The sequence below is a fragment of the Papaver somniferum genome, chromosome 11 (assembly GCF_003573695.1).
Source record: "Papaver somniferum cultivar HN1 chromosome 11, ASM357369v1, whole genome shotgun sequence".
In the NCBI taxonomy this organism is placed as follows: Eukaryota; Viridiplantae; Streptophyta; class Magnoliopsida; order Ranunculales; family Papaveraceae; genus Papaver; species Papaver somniferum.
The window spans coordinates 112,686,864-112,700,649 of record NC_039368.1 but is presented as its reverse complement, the minus strand read 5'-3'; positions in this window follow the sequence as shown (position 1 = coordinate 112,700,649).

Sequence of the window (13,786 nt, the reverse complement as noted above, 5' to 3'; positions counted from 1 at the left end):
CTCTAGAGTTAAAAAAGATCATCGTCTTGGGAGAAAATATTTTTGGCAGAAATTCCCGAAGAGAAACATGAACCATGTTTCTGATATTCACTGTAAGCTGGAAAAAGCTTACTCCGATGCAACTTAGTTGTATCATAAGTCGTGCATTCTCATCCTTTTGTGCTCATAATCTTGGATGGGAAGGGCCCAATAAAACAGGAGCACATTTGTTTTGTGTAGTTGTTTATCAGAAAGATTCTGTGATACTATATGGATAGTTGCGAATCCATGGTTGTTAGAAAAATGTTCATGTTCAACATGATCTTCCAAAAAGAAGTTTTATTTAGAATTTTCGAATTTTAATAAACCTTCCAGCTTGAGAAATTCGGACTAAGGAAACGAAATATATTCTTTAATATTTTCGGATTCTCCAAAGGTCTTTTGGTCCGAAAAGTTTTCTCTTTCAAAAGGAGAAACTTTCTCTTGTCTGTATTCGGTAATCATGATCAATCCTTTATATTTATTTATTCATAACCGAGAATGCCTCCAATAACTCGCAGTGTCTCAAAGGCTAACAAAGAGGAAGCTCAAAAGGTTAAGGATTTTCAAGGAATCAATACAGAGAGGAAGAAGAAGGGCATATCAAATATCATGTCTGATTATGATTCTGATAGTTCAGTTGGATCACAAGATGAGTCATGTATGTTATCTTACAACAAACAAGATCCAACCAAAACCCAATGGATTCGTTCTGATAGTATGTCTCAATATATCCAAGGTTTTGATGAACTGGAAACCAATCTTGCTATGACTATTCGACATCAAGATTGGGTAAAAAAGAAGTATGAAGGAACAAGACGAATTCTTGTTCAACTCAAAGTTCTAATTCAAGAACTTGAAAAACAAGAAGTGGTTGCGGACAAGTCTCTTGAGACATGCTTTAAAAGTTTGAACACTGAAGAGACCTCAGTGAACAATAAGAGCACCACTAGAGATTAAGTTATTTGCTGTTTTACTTAATCTGGAAAAACAAACATCAATTTTTGATTTCTTTCATTGATTGTATTGGTCTATTATGAATAAAATTATTTGATTGGTAATTTTTCTTGTGATAGTTTTCGGTTTTACATAGCTTGTGCTTGAATGCTTTTACCTTATTGCTATGTATGTTTATGAGATGTTTGATTTTGGTTTTACTACCTTAATATTCGATCTCATATATTGTGAGCCCTTATGGTTTGGGTGACTTTTTGGTATAACAAGATTAAGTTATAGCCCATGTTGGTAGGCTTTATCCATGAATCATGAGGGGTTCTGGTAGAAACAATATGTGAAAAAGTCACGATATGTTGAATCGGTTTTGGTTTAGCATAAAAACATATGTGTTTCGACGGTTTTCAACTTTTGCTTGCAATTGTTAAAACCGGTTTTCAACCTTTCTCTGGTAAAGGTTGAGGGTTGTTGTTATTCATTTGTTTTGGCATAAGGATGACAACATGATGATATTTCGATATCAATTCTCCCTGAACAAAGATGCAAACATATTGGAGAAGTGGATGCGAAATTTGAGATAATAATCTTGTTAGTTAATTGTTTTCCTGTTTAATAAAAGCCTAAGTTTTTATCATATATATTTATTGCTTTTGCTTAACAAAATTTCGGTTCAATTGATGTTTATTCCATGATGTGTGTGTGTATGTGTGTGATTCAATTGGTTCAAGTTAAGAAAAACTATTGTTATCTTGCTTTATTGTGTGGTATCAATTGTTTAGGCTTACAAAATTTCGGTGCAATTGCGGTGCTTTTAATGTCTATGTGTTTCAATTGCTTCCGGTTGAGATGAATAACTATACAAGTTGATTTATGTTGGTTTGTATGAATTATTTATGGCTTAAAGAAATAAAAGTTGTACGGGATGAGGTGTTTAGTCCAATTCGATTCCGGGTAAGAGAAACTAAGTTAATTCTGATCTTAGTTAGACTTATTGAAGTGAGGTTTCGGTTATTCAAGTCTAATCGAATGTCTTAACAAGAAATGCTAGCTAACTAACCTAGTACTTGTCTTGTTTAAAATTGAAACGTCTAAGTTATGGATAATTAGAACCTCATGAGAAAAATAGAGTTATCTTTATTTTGATCTTATCGAATTAAGCGGTTGTTTTTGAACAATCAGTTTAGTAAAGGGACTAAGGTGCTTAGTTGATTTTTGTTTTGCTAAGATAAATTGGAAAAATTGTTTTGAACAATTGTTTTCTTGGTAACATATCAAAATAAAACTACTTGTAGTTTCGGTTTTGATATTGGTTATCAGAACATGATGTGTGGAACCCTCGTGCCTAACTCTACAGGTTGCAAGTCTATTTTGAGATTTGTAAGATTCTTTTCGTGTTGTCCTTTATTTTGTCGTTTCTTTGTCATTTTGTGACAAAAAGGGGGAGAAATATATGGAGTAAACAAGTGATACTGGCATTAATTTTATATCTATTGGTATCGCTAAGGAAAAGAACAGTGGTGCTTGAACGTTTATTTAACGAAAAAGTGAAAGTACGGACTAAGGGGGAGTAACAAGTCATATGAATTGGTATAACAAAGACGTGCGGATTGAATATCTACCTATCTTCCTTAGGGGGAGTATTAGCTTTGTTATTATAATGTCAACAACGACATTTTCAAGGATTGAATGTAAGCAGTTTACTGTGCTGTTGAATTCGGGAATCAAGCGTATGTGTAATGAATTCTTGTAATTTGTTTATCCATATGATGTAAGAGTTTTGTCACTAAAATTGACAAAGGGGGAGATTGTTAGAGAATTGCTCGGTTGAACCCACCAAGCGTTGGTATGTCAAGTTTGGTTGTCATATTTTAGTGAATCAAAACTCATGTTAAGAGTCGCTTGATTATGTACTAGAGTCAACTTCATATAGGTTCGCTTGAAAGTATTAGGATATGAGACATTACAAGTATTGCGAAGACTTGAAGATGTGAAAAAGCAAGGATCTACAACGACAACAATCATCCTTCCACTTGAGGTTAGTGATATTTGACTTGAACTGTTTCATTCCCTAGCGTATCTTTCAAGTCGTGCATATTGAAAACATAACTGCGAAGCATATTTGAACTCTAGATAAACATAGTATTAAGGAATACAATACGAGGTGTATTTCTTATCCATTAACTTTGTAGATAAGAGGTCGCCATAATCATTTGAATGCTATTGTGATTATGTATGGGTATGAGGTGAGGATTTCATCTTAGGGAACAATGTTTTACATGTATTCTAAGGAAGTAAGTTCATAAACTTGTTTGTGAACCGAAAAGGAAATTTCCAGGTGTTATTGGTTTTGTTATTCATTGCATATCTTATGAACACCTAATATGTGTGATTGAGTATAACCGCTCAAAACTTGTTTGTGTTCTTGGTAGAACTATTCACAAAGGCATGATTTATGTATTAGTATGACTTTTATTAGTTAAACCGATCATAAGTAATCACCTGAGATGGTATGATCGGGTTTGTGTTTTGTCCAACCAATTTTGGGAAAGGGGAGCCGATCCTAGTAAGAGGTGCAGTACATCACAAAGGGGAACCGATCCTTGTATGGAGTGCAGCAAGGTTTATAGCAGAAAGGGGAACCGATCCTATGGACATGTGCAACACATATAAGTTAGATACCATATATATGTGGGGAACCGATCCTAGTACCTAGTCAACCAAATTTTGGAAAGCTAGTGTGACTATGCACGGTACTCACATAGAGGTAGAACCGAAACTTGTTTTCGTAGAACCGTTAAACCCATGATTGTGATTGAATGTTTGTTTGATCAATCACATAGTTCTTGAAAGTCAGATGAACCAATGCTAAACTTGTTTGGAAGTGTGGCAAATCGGTTTCAAGGTTGTAAGTGTGAAAGATAACTTACAAAGATATTCCTTAACAGCTAAGGGAAGAGAATCCTAGGATCGAAACATAAGTAATTTAAGAATTTTTTAATTAAGGTTATTAATTTCATTTTGTAGGGAAATTCCAGAATTAGTAATGTGCATTTACTAATTAGATTTTCCGAGAGATTTCGATCATTATTTTTGGACAGAGCATTTCCAGGAATTATGAAAACCGAATTTGAGCTTTAATGAATATCTTGAGAATATTTTCGGTTTTGGAAATTCCTTGGTGTCCAAACTTCCTTGTCTATAAATACTTGAAGTTTGCCTTTCTAGCAAACTAATCCTTCGTAACAACATACTTCCTCTTTTGTTGTTGTTACTGGTGTAGTCGCCTATTCGGAGAGTAGAATAACCTAATTAGGCGAAATATCTTACGGCCGCTCAGTTTAAAGTATTCTTTGGGATTGAGAAGCTCTAGCGTGTACCGTTGGTGGGAAACTAGATAATTGTGGTTTATCTTTTGTTTTTGATTGATTTAATTGACTAACGGTGGTTGAAATCTGATTGCACCTAGTTTGTTTATGCTTGAGGATCTTCTCTTCTGATATAATATTCACTCAAACTAGTTCAGAGTTTCGACATGGATCTTTAGATTGTTGTTAGTTCTAAAGACGATCTTATGATAATCCATTGTTAGCAGACTTTGTTCTGTGCTTGATTGGTCACAAGAGATTCAAGTGATTGTGTGCAGGTTTTTATTGAATATTTAAGAAGATTTGAAGACAAAGAAGATATTGAAGATTTGACTTGGGTTTATAATCTTTAGTGTGCACAATACTTTTTTTTGGTAAAAGAGGATCCAATTAATAATCGGTTTATCCTTGTGGTAGATTGGATTGATTAATTGAGTAGATCGGCATCAGCACAATTTTTTGGATTAAGAGTGTTTTTGGCATAATCTTAAACGATTACTCCGGTAATTGAACATAAGATAGATCTAAGGACCTGACGAAGGAGATTATGTTAAGATAAACGGAAGAGCCTTTGTCCGACTCATATCACTTGGTTGAAGAGAGTTGATACCGAAGAGATTTGTTGTTCCTTTACTATTTGGAATACTAACCAAAGGAATTGTTCCAAGTACGTGACTTATTTATAAGTTGGAGGTGTGGGAATACAAACGGAACTAGGTGAACTATAGGTTTAGTTGCTTGGTCTCAACTATACGAAGTTAGGTGTAACTTTGTGTAGCGGCTTAATCCTGAGAGTATTCAATTCTAGAAAAGGTCCCAGGGTTTTTCTGCATTTGCGGTTTCCTCGTTAACAAAATATTGTTGTGGCATTTACTTTATATTTCCACATTATAATTGTTTCATCATAATTAAAGTAAATTACACAAACGTTAATTCCTATTTACTTGATAAGCAATCCTATTGTGTTTGGTTAAGTCTGAACCTTTGTATCAAGTAAACATACTTTGTTGTTGTATTGTATCGATCTCGTATCCATAGAAGATCACTCGAAGTGTGAACCGATTAGTTGTATTGTCTCGACTCAGTCCATAGACAATCACTTTCGGAGAAAGGACTTATAGGTAGGAAAAGTTTTAGCTTTAGGTATATTTGGGTACCCTCGCCTTTTCAAATGCACAACCTGTGATATTTCAATTATATAACAAAATATAATGTGGAAAATAAATAACACAGACACCAGAAGTTTTGTTAACGAGGAAACCGCAAATGCATAAAAAACCTGGGACCTAGTCCAGATTTGAACACCACACTATATTAAGCCGCTACAGACACTAGCCTACTACCAATAAACTTCGGACTGGACTGTAGTTAAACCCTAATCAATCTCACACTGATTCAAGGTACATTTGCGCTCCTTACGTCTCTGATCCCTGCATGATACTGCGCTACTTAAGAACCGTACCCTTAAGGATATGATGAATGCCATGTTGATCAGTTTAGGATTACCTTCGAACTTGTGGGGGGAGGCTATTCTCTCAGCTAATTACATCCGGAAGAGAGTACCTTTTAAAGGATCAAATTAAACTCCATATGAGTTATGGAAAAGTAGACAACCATCTTATGATTACTTCAAAGTGTGGGGGTGCTTGGCAAAGGTGGCCATCCCTCCTCCTAAGAAAACTAAGATAGGACCCAAAACCGTTGATTCTGTTTTTATAGGGTATCCTGAGCATAGTAGTGCTTATAAGTTTATGGTTGTGAGTTCTGAAATTTCTGACATAGGATTGAATACTATCATGGAGTCTAGGGATACTGAGTTTTTTGAGAATGTTTTTCCAGTGAAACGTGATTCTCAAAAGAGATGTTTAGATGATCCCCTAGATTTGTCGCCAACCAGTCAGTCATTACCTTTAGAGGAAGATGAACTAGAAATAGAACCTAAAAGAGGTAAAAGGGTTAGAACTGAGAAAACCTATCCTGGTTGCATTACATATCTATCCGAGTCTGGTACTCAGACTTATAGAGAATCCATGACTTGTCCTGAAGCTCCATGGTGGAAAGAAGCTTCCATTAGTGAAATGGATTCCATTCGAGAAAACAATACTTTTGAACTTGTACATTTACCTCCAGGGTCTAAGGATATAGGTTGTAAATGGATTTTCAAGAGAAAACGTAAGATAGATGGAACTGTTGAAAAATACAAGGTTAGGTCAGTAGCTAAAGGCTATAAACAGAAAGAAGGTATATATTTATTTGACACCTCAGTGAGTAGCTCCATTAGGATGTTGATTGCTATAGCTCCTGTCCATAATCTAGAGATACATTCGCTTAGCAATCTGTATGGAAAAACTCCAATATACTTTCTAGAGAATCAACTAGACAGTCAGAATCAATCTAGATAAAAGTATATCAAAGAGTTTATATCTCAATCTCTCGATTTGATCTCTATTCAAGCAAATAGAAATTTGCGAGTCTTTATCAAAGAGAGATAACTTGGATGGTACCAAAGACCAATATCCAAGTGTCAATCAATTTAAATCAACAACCCAAAAGGTCGGATGTTGTAATTGATTGAACAATGCACAAACTGTGATATTTCAATTATATAACAAAATATAATGCAGAATTGAAATAACACAGACACCAGGATTTTGTTAACGGGGAAACCGCAAATGCAGAAAAACCCCGGGACCTAGTCCAGATTAAACAAACACTGTATTAAGCCACTACAAACATTAGCCTACTCCAAGCTAACTTCGGACTGGACTGTAGTTGAACCCCAATCAATCTCCCACAGATCCAAGGTACAGTTATGCTCATACGCCTCTGATCCCAGCAGGATATTGCGCAGTTGATTCCCTTAGCTGATCTCACCCACAACTAAGAGTTGCTACGGCCCAAAATCGCAGGCTTTGACAATAAACAAATATGTCTCTCACAGACAAGTCTATCAAAGGATTAATTTGTCTGCCACAGATAAACCCTAAAGGTTTTGTTCCGTCTTTTGATAATAATCAAGGTGAACAGGAACCAATTGATAATTCGGTCTTATATTCCGGAAGAACAGCCTAGAGTTATCAATTACCCCACAACAATCTTAATCGTATGGTAGCGAAATAAGATATTGCGGAATCGCAAACAATGAGACGAAGATGTTTGTGATTACTTTTTATATCTTACCTATCAGAGATATCAATATCAAGCCAATCAATCTGATTGTACTCATACGATAGAAGATGCAAGATAAGAGCACACAACTACGATAAAAGTAGTATCGGTCTGGCTTCACAATCCCAATGAAGTCTTTAAGTCGTTAACCTGGTTTTAGAAGAAGAAAACCAAAGGTTAAAGAAGAATCGACTATAGCATGCAAACTAGTATCACAGGTAAGGTGTGGGGATTAGTTTTGCACAATACTAGATGTCTCCTTTATATAGTCTTTCAAATCAGAGTTTGAAATCAATGTTAGCTTAGTAACAAAGCATTCAATATTCACCGTTAGATGAAAACCTGATTATGTTCAAGCTAATATTTCTCAACCGTTAGATCGAAAACTTAGCTTGTTACACACACTTGACAATGCACTCTTCTAGGTTTGTTAACCGTACCCAAACGTATGCACTTGTTGGTTCAACAATAGTTAACCAAAAGGTTAGCCATATGAGCATTTCATATCAACCATGTTCTTCTTCACCATAACTAGTTCAAATGACTTCAAATGAACTAGTTAGAGAGTTGTTCAATTGCAAGGAAATCTTATGTACTACACAAGACACAATTGAAGCAAAGATGATTTGATTCACTTGAATCGGTTCATGAACTTTTATAGCCACGGTTTGCAAACTGCATTCCTTAGTCTTTTTAAGTTTAAGTTCAGAAATCATCTTCAGATATATAACCTTCTCAAGTTCGCAGACTAGGTTCGCGAACTTAAGTTACCGGGCAGAGATTACAAACTCCAGCAGAAATTCTCGGGTATGAGAACTTCGCCGGTTCGCGGACTGAGTTCGCGGACTTAGCTTCACGCAAGCAGTTTGTCAACTCCAGCAAAAATTCTCGGGTTTGAGAAATTTGGAAGTTCGCGGATTGAGTTCGCGGACTTGGATCACGCCATTCTCTCGGTTCTCTTGATCAACAAAGTTCGCAAACTTTAGTTCAAGGAATAGGACTTATACATAAATGTGTTTCCACAACAATGCTCATGTCCACCATTGGTTATGTAATCTAAACTCTCATTTCAATCATTGAAACATTCTTAGAGGACGTTATATAGTTGTTACACCATTTCTCGTCAAAACAATTTTCAAGATGATTGAAACATATCATGACTTTTGTCACATGGTAAAGATAAACTTGATCGAAGTGAAAATCTTACCAACAAATATTTCGAGATATAGATAGACGAGGTATACTCGGTTCGAAATACCAAATGTGTATAATCCAAGTCTATATATATAGCATATGACTTCTTGTATCAAAGAGTAAGAGATAGAGTAGATAGACTTTTGAGTCATAGATAAGTTCAAGTCTTCACATACCTTTTTGTCGAGAAGTTCCACCGGTTCCTTGAGTAGTTCTTCTACTTGTATGATGAATCACCATGAAGTCCTTGAGCTCAACTACACTTTTTAACCTAGTTCGAGACTTAGCAATAATATACTAGAAATCAAGACTTATAGTTTTGATCACTAACATTGACAAACATGCTTGAGATAGCAACGCATGCGAGTTGGACCGAGCAATGCTCTAAAAATCTCCCCTTTTGTTAATTTTAGTGACAAGACTATTAATACATATGGAATACAAAAAAGATAAAGAAACTTTAGTACCTCCTATTCCACATGTCTAATCTTCAACATTCCTTGAAATTTTCGTCACTTCCAAGTACTCCAATGATCCCAAAGGTTATAAGTTTAGCATCACCGCTGTTGAAGATTCGTAGCTATAACAATGATAGAACGTAGTTCTCGATAATTGTTATACAATGTCATAGTATTATTACACAGCGTCAAAGTTCAATTATATCACAACTTCAACAATAATACTATGGTGATATGTATCACTCCCCCTTCGTCAATACTCCATCTCACTTGGAAACCATTCCCCCTTAAAAAATGATCCGAAAACCATATGTATTTGTAGTATGAACTACATATTAATGCTCCCGCTTTTTGTCAATGAAATTGGCAAAGGTATAAGAACGGGATCATAATGAAATTTCCGAGAGAGACATTTCATGACAAAAGTAAAAAATACATACCAACTAATTTAGATGAAATCATAAAGCCGAATCTAAATGCATTCATCAAGGAGGTTAAAGATACAAGATAACCCCTCTAATATTCCACAGCCGCACACCCCTCAAGAAATGACCATTAAGCACAAGTTCAAAAGAACTATCCCCCGTTTGATGTCATTCCCGGAAGAACAACAAGAGCGACCTTAATTTCAAGAGAAAATAAGGATTTTATTGGACACCAAAAACCATGAGAATGATTTTCTATATCCAAAAAACTCAATCAAATTAAGCACAAGTAAACCCATGATTAGTTTAATCAGAATACGCAATCAAACTAAACACAAGAGGTGATCAATTCAATTGATTATGCTCAACATAAGAGAACTTATGGAGACACGAAAATACTCAACTAGATTAATTATAAGAGAACCCATAATTAATCTAATTGGAATACACAACCAAACTAATCACAAAAGTAATCAATTTAATTGTAATTTTTTTGCTCGACATAAGAAAACTTACGGAGCAATAACTAAATAACCAAACAAGATGATTAATTTAGTTCAATATGCTCGACATAACATATCTCATGGAACACCAACTAAGCTAATAAATGAACTTGGTTGTATAGTGCTCAACATAAAATGCATTACGGAGCCTCACAATAATACATAAAAATATGGATCAGGGATGATAAATAATGCGGAATACACAAGGATTCATTCTATCTTCAATCACTACTTGCATAACGACAATTAATAGACATAATCCTTGAAAACAAAAGATTTTAACCCATCTTCCATCAAATGTTTGACAATATAGGCTTAACTTTTGTATTTGTCAAAAGTCTATTCATTCTTTTACCAGTACATGAATACCGATCACAAACGACTTTACTTTTTACAGAGTATGGGGCAAACATAGTTCACGGACGTAAACACCAAAATCCCATAACAAATTGCAATATATCAAATCATAAAGATTAATACTGCAAAAACATCATCCTCCAAATATTTTTAGAATTTAATACCAATAAACCTAAAAACATGAAGATGAAAACGTTGGACATAGCTATGTGTAACCACAATAATGGCTATTCCAAACTCTAGTAATCCTTCTTAAAAACAAGAATAAATTCTCATAAGAAGTTTCCTAGGCACCAAGATAAACTCGTAATGCACTTATAGGATGATTTGTCCTTAGAGGGTAGAATCAATCTTTTTCGCCCGGATTTGCACCAAGAATAGGTACCAAAGGCGTATAAAAATATTTTCTTAACAAATAAGAACATACAAAGTCATTAACGACCATGCACCATAGTCACAAAAAAAGATTGTGAACATTCAAGAATCTCATAGTAATGCGTGCTACTGCCCATTCTTGAAATTTCTTCATTCTGATTCATCAAAAACATTCTTGTAAAATCTATAAATGATCTTAGAAGAGTAGTACTCCAAGAATCCAAGTGCCCAGGTCTAAGAGAAGTGGAACAAGTGCAATGAAACAGAGCAAAACACTCAAAAAAAAAAAGACAGGACAAATACCAATCTTAACTCATCCGAATTCAGAAATTTGCATCTTCAATTTGAAGAGAATTCAAAGAGGAAGAGAATTCAAAAAGAATGAGTTCATTACGAGTTCGGACGAAGAAGTTACGGCCGAAACAAGTTTACCGGATATCGGCATCTACAGCCAAGTATGCATACCTGGTATGTGTATCATGAAGTCCGAGCATCCTGAACTACTATTTTCAAACCTAAACTTCTAAGAACCTTAAACACAGATCAAGTTAGGTAGATATTAACAATAAGAAAGGTACATGGATCATTACAAGTACTCTAAGCAAATAAAAACATAAATCTTGCTCAGGTTTATAGACGTACCTTTTTAGAAGAATCCAGTCGAATTTTATAGCCTTACCGAACATAATCTGTGTGCCCCATTTCTCGTGCTTCCCTCACCATATACATATCAGGGCATTCCTTGGTGAGGATGCACTTACAACATAATCAAGTTGCGTTGGGGTGAACAATGTCTTGCTCACCACAAGTGACCGTTGGATTATCATGAAAGAGATCTCTTTTAGAACCTTTCACATCCAATTCCAATTTTCCAAAAAACTTGTTAAGTTCCAACATCATGGATACTGCCTTCTCCATAGTCATGGAATTTTCTGGAAGATCATTCCTTTTCACACTCAAAGCATCATTGGATTTCTTTGATACCCACTTCGGAGTGCGTTTAGGAACAACCAGAACCTTCTTCCCGTTACTCTCTTCAAGATTTCTCGGAAGAGAATTGGATTGAATATTCTTTTGCAAGTTAGTCTTTCTCCAATTGGGAGCATCGGATCTTGTGTTAGTCTTTACAAAGTTATCCTTTTGATAATCATTATGATTATGAAAGACTTCGTATGACGTTTATAAGCAAAACTATGATTATCACAACACTGATTCCTTTGCCTAAAGGTTGGACATTTACAACCCATAATGTCGAGAGTGTTAGCCTTAACATATGATCCTGGTTTAATAACTTCTTTTGACATCCAAATAAGCATATCATGAAGTTTTGCATTCCTTATACGAAAACGACATTTCCTTTCCAGGTGACCTTTGTTTCCACAATAATGACAAGTATAAGGAACGTTCTTACCCGGATTCATGTGTGCTGATTTTGGAGGTTGATATACTTTGCTCTTTTGAACCTTAACTTCCGGTGAAGGTATTTCACTTTTGCCATTAGTGGAAACCTTTTGTCGAGAAGAATCACTAGCCTTGAAAAATTTCACCTCTTTGTTAATATTTGGAGCATCTATTCCCTTATAGCCCAATCCTCGTGTATCATGATGATTTTTACCTGCTCCTAGCATAGTGGTTAATTTGCTTGAACTAGTATTGAACTTTTTCAAGTCATCTTCCAACATCTTTATTTTATTAAGAGCAGCAGTTAAATCATCCTCAAGGCGTTTTTCTCGAACGATACAAGCACTTTCCATGTCATCAAAACTAATTTGTTGAGAGTTACACTTTGCTTCAGATTCTGCAAGTTTCTCTTCCAACAAAAAATACTTTTGATAAAGATTATCACATTCAAGTGACTTCATACGTAGGTTTTCCTCAGAATCCTTGAGGATCAATTCGTTAGAACGATTCGCAAAATAAACACCTGCGTAACATCTTCTCAATTTCTTGTTTTCTCGACATAGAGGAGTCACAAGAGGTGTGACATGAGAAGTTGTAATCTTCTTCATTTTCCACGAATCCAAAAATTAACATACTCTGAGATTTCCTCATCAACATCTCTATCAATATCTGAATCACCTTCATCAGAAAGTTCATCCAACTGTTCTTCTAGAAGTGTTTCCCAATCAACAGTTTTTACATCAAGAGAATGTTTATATATTGACTTAGATGTGGCAGTTATCTCTGGTGAGTCAAAGCTTTCAGAATCATCTGGTAATTTATGAACTGGTACGTTATTAGAGATAGACTCGTCCATATAGTCAGATCACTACAAAAACAGGCTTTTGAGGTCTTGAACGTGTTTGCCTGCTCTGATATCAATTGAAAAAGCGGGGGTCTAACGACCACACCCAATATTTCGCTTAGCAATATGTATGGACAAACTCCAATATACTTTCTAGAGAATCAACTAGACAATCACACTCAATCTAGATAAAAGTATATCAAAGAGTTTATATCTCAATCTCTCGATTTGATCTATACTCAAGCAAATAGAAATCTGCGAGTCTTTATCAAAGAGAGATAACTTTGATGGCACCAAAGACCAATATCCAAGTGTCAATCAATTTAAATCAACAACCCAAAAGGTCGGATGTTCTAATTTATTGAACAACGCACAAACTGTGATATTTCAATTATATAAAAAAATATAACGCGGAATATAAATAACACAGATACCAGGATTTTGTTAACGAGGAAACCGCAAATGCAGAAAAACCACGGGACCTAGTCCGGATTGAGCACACACTGTATTAAGCCGCTACAGACACTAGCCTACTCCAAGCTAACTTCAGACTGGATTGTAGTTGAACCCCAATCAATCTCCCACTGATCCAAGGTACAGTTACGCTCCTACGCCTCTGATCCAAGCAGGATACTGCGCACTTGATTCCCTTAGCTGATCTCACCCACAACTAAGAGTTGCTACGACCTAAAATCGCAGGCTTTGACAATAAACAAATTTGTCT